Source organism: Theobroma cacao, chromosome 10, assembly GCF_000208745.1.
Source record: "Theobroma cacao cultivar B97-61/B2 chromosome 10, Criollo_cocoa_genome_V2, whole genome shotgun sequence".
In the NCBI taxonomy this organism is placed as follows: Eukaryota; Viridiplantae; Streptophyta; class Magnoliopsida; order Malvales; family Malvaceae; genus Theobroma; species Theobroma cacao.
In genome coordinates, this window is record NC_030859.1 from 12,063,384 (window position 1) to 12,066,375 (window position 2,992).

Sequence of the window (2,992 nt, forward strand, 5' to 3'; positions counted from 1 at the left end):
ATAAAGCACACATAATCATGCTTAAACTCAATAACCCTCTCCTAATTAATTCACATTTCACCACGATCTTACCGCCATATAAAAATCTTTACTTTATGTGGTACTTGCCCACTCCAAACTATCTTCCACACTTCATCACTCATATTACTCTTTTCAACATTGCCTTATTTTGTAGAAAATTTTACACTAGTTTCATGTTTGCACACTAGCTTATCTTTCAAACTATTACCCAATGGACACTTATTAAATAAGCTGAAAAGATTATCTCTAGGACTCATTTCCCACTAAAAAACTCTCTGACACAACTCAATATTCCATACCTATTTATTCCTAATCAGTTTCCCATACTCACATAGTTTTCATTTTTGATTTACCAAAAGAGCATACATTTTAGGAAAATTCTCTCTTAATATATACCCCTCAATCCACTCATCATCCTAAAAAGATATACTTTGCCATCACCCATAATAAATCCAAAGCCTGATGTTAGTTGTATAAAAAATTTGTTAATAAGGAAAAGAGACTTATAATATCACTCCACAAAGTAAAGCAGCTTCGATTAATAACAAGGTTCGATAGTAATACTAAAAGATCAATGCCAACCTTTCCATCCATAATCTCCCTCCACAAACATCCTTTCTCACCCCCATATCTCCACAACCATTTACTTAATAATGTTTTATTCTTAAGCTCAAAACTAAGTAAACCAAGCCCATCATGCTCACGATAAATACACATGGTTCCCCTAATCCACCAAATGCATCCTTGACTTTAGTCCTCCTCCACTCCAAAGAAATCTCCTCTTAATCTTCTCTATTTCCTTAATCACCTTTTGTGGGATCCGAAAAAGATACATGCAATGCAGCTGTAAATTGGAAAACACCAATCTTAAAATTGTTATTACTTTATCTTTTATGGATAATAATTTGGATTTCCACCTAGCTAATCTAGCCTCCACTTTATCCAACACTAGTTTCCAAGTTTAAACTCATCTAGGATAAGCTCCAAGGGGTAAACCCAAATACGTAGTAGGGAATTCTCTAACTTTACATCGAATAGCCTCTTCCCAAGAATTGAGTACAGCTTAGTCAAGACCAACTCCATACAAATAGCTCTTAAAAAAATAATTTTAAGACTTAAGGCAATTTGAATAAATCTAAGAACCCTAATATTAAGAAAGTCATCTAGTTTCACCATACAAAATAACATCGTATCATCCACAAACTATAAATGAGTGATTTGTCTCCCATTGATAACCATTGGGAATCTTTAACACAAGTTTACTTTTACAACCCATATCGTAAATACACTCAAAGCCTCTACCACCATGTTAAATAGAAAGGGTGAAATGAGTGATCTTTGTCTAAAGCCCCCCTTGAATTTAATTGGTAAAGTTGTTTACCCATTAAAAAGAATTGACACATTTTCTGTGGTAACACATTCCTCTATCCAACACCTCTATGTATCTCTAAAGCCCATATTCTTCATAACTAAATCCCAAAATTCCCAACTAATACAATCATAAGCCTTCTAAAAGTCTACCATAAGTATTAAACCACCGTCCCACCTTTTCTTAGCTAAAACAGCCATTTCATTAGCTATTAGAGCATATCAATAATCTGTCTACCCCTAATAAAAGCAAATTGATAATCGGCAACCACCTCTCCAAACACTATTGTAAGCTTGTTTGCAAAAAGCTTTGACACTATTTTATAGTTACCACCAATCGAACTAATAGGATGAAATTCATTAACCAATCTCAACAAGAATTTGCAAAAGATACCACAATAAAACATCATAATTAATATAGAAATTATTCAAGATTGATCCAAAAAATCATTAAAAATAAAACCATTGATTACAGACATAAATTAACCCTTTACACATGATAATTATAGATATAAAAAAGAGAATAAAATTAATAATTCCTTCTTTCGATAGCTAAAATACTAATGTTTGTGTAAAAAGAGTTGTCATTGTCATAAACATATGTGTGGTAGTTAGGAAAGGGAAAAGGAGAGGGAGGATTGTGTTTTGCCTAAATATGGACAATTAATGGTAGCATTATAAATAAAATAATTAACTTAAAGAGAAAAAGTGCCTTCCCCTCAATTTAAAAAGATTAGATTTAAGAGGAAGGAGTAAGTGCAAATTCATGCATTTTCCTTCAAACAAAATACTATTTTCCTTCCACTCTCTTTCTTTCATCATCTTTCTTTTTGACCAAACATAGTCTGAATGACAAAACCCAAGATTTTAGTGCGAATCAAACTCTTCCATGAAGTCTCGAATTAAGGATCCCACAATCATGAGTTCATTTACAAGGTAGCTTAGCTTCTCCTTAATGAGTCATCACAAAAGTTTCAAGATGTAGAGAATTTTTTTACATGGATTCCATATATGGGAACTTGTTAAGGAAGACAATTCAAAATGTGAGGAGGCATGTTGTACCCTAATTTGGATTATAATTAACTGAACTAAATATCATAATTAGGGTTGAAAAGGTAAGATAACCAACCTCGAATTCTACGGGGATAATACTTAATATAACAATTGTTTTTTTTCTTATCATGTTTCAACTTAAGCTTTTTGAATGATTTGATAACCTCTTTGAAGTTTATTGAGATGGAAATAGTAGCACCAATGCCTCAAGTTCCAATCGATACAGAAAATCTCACTCCATATTTTCAATTGTTCATTATGGATTTGAAAAGCGTAATTCATGTAAGCCTTTTTCCTCTTCACTTATCCTAACCATTCATTCCTTTCAAGATCATAGAGATGGCTTGCATGCAAGCATTTCTAATTTTCAAAGGCTACTCATTAACGATTTTACTTGTACATTACTTGCACTAGCGAGAGGTTAAAATGGTGAAAACAAAGGCAAAAGAGGAAAGCACAGAGTCATTAAATCTTGGTCTTTATCCCATTAATAGAACAAAGAATACACTTATATCCTGCAACACTAGTACACCATCGAGGAGCAAGGTAA